Source organism: Schistocerca serialis, unplaced genomic scaffold, assembly GCF_023864345.2.
Source record: "Schistocerca serialis cubense isolate TAMUIC-IGC-003099 unplaced genomic scaffold, iqSchSeri2.2 HiC_scaffold_905, whole genome shotgun sequence".
Lineage (NCBI taxonomy): Eukaryota > Metazoa > Arthropoda > Insecta > Orthoptera > Acrididae > Schistocerca > Schistocerca serialis.
In genome coordinates this window covers 15,001-16,117 of record NW_026048524.1, presented here as the reverse complement: position 1 = coordinate 16,117, position 1,117 = coordinate 15,001, and positions in this window count along the sequence as shown.

The window sequence follows — 1,117 nt, the reverse complement described above, 5'->3', positions numbered from 1 at the left end:
GGGTTAGGTTAAGGCGCAATATGGGTTAGGTTAAGGCGCAATATGGGTTAGGTTAAGGTACACATTGTTGTAAGGAAAGGTGTATTGGGGGGGGGGGGGGGGGGGGGGGCGGCGGCGGCGGCGGCCGGTTTGTTGATTGTGATTATAGTAAGTGGATGCCTGCGGCATCATCTGATTTGCCACGTCAGGATGCACCTTTGGCTCATGACAGGCGGCGCTCTGATTCCATGCTTGTGGCAGACCTGTGTCTTTCATTCCTGCCATTGTTTGTGTGCTGTGACAGGAGGCAGTATTGTGATGTTGGGTGTACCCCTGTGTAGGACGTGTGTGGGTGTTGGTGGCTTAGCTGAGCAATGGTGGTTGTCGGAAGGGTGGGATATTCTGTTTTGTGAGTGGACCTCCCGGTCTGGTTATGATAGTGTGGATTGTCTAATGTGGCGGAGAGGATGCACTGGGTGTTGTTCCATGCTGGTGCTTACATATTGTCTCTGTGCCTGTTACAGGCAGAGAGTAGTGCGTGATAAGAGTGTCTGGCTGACGTGTGGTTGTGATTGTGAGCAGAGTCTTTCAGCATGTATACGGACAGTTGTATACATTATCTGTATTTTGATGGCTCTATCTATTACTAATCAGCGCCGTGTATACGTTTCATCCGGTTCCAGTCGAAACTGTTGTATCTCTGTACATTAGTGACACGGCGAGGCCGCCATGTAGTTACTCGTCTCGGCAGCTTCCACCGGTGTATGGCAAATGATTATAAGGAATCAGTCTAGTCGTCAATACCGATAGTGTGACGTCACATGTCTGGGGTGGGGGACGCTGCGCCCTTCTGGTGGGTCATGGCCTAGAAAGACTCTTCCCACGCAGGGGGGGCTTGGACTGTCATTGACTCTTCCGAGTAATATACTTGCCGTACGTTTTTGCGACTGCGAGTGCAACGCTCACCGGTACCGACATGGATGGAGCGCCTCCTAGCTGCCGCTGAGCATCTGCATTCGTACAGAGAGCAACGCGATCGCGTCTGTAGCTCGTACGTGGTACAGCTCGCAGCTCATGTATATGGACAGCGGGAATGTCGCATATTGGACATAACTCTTCATGAAACGCACGTTATAGG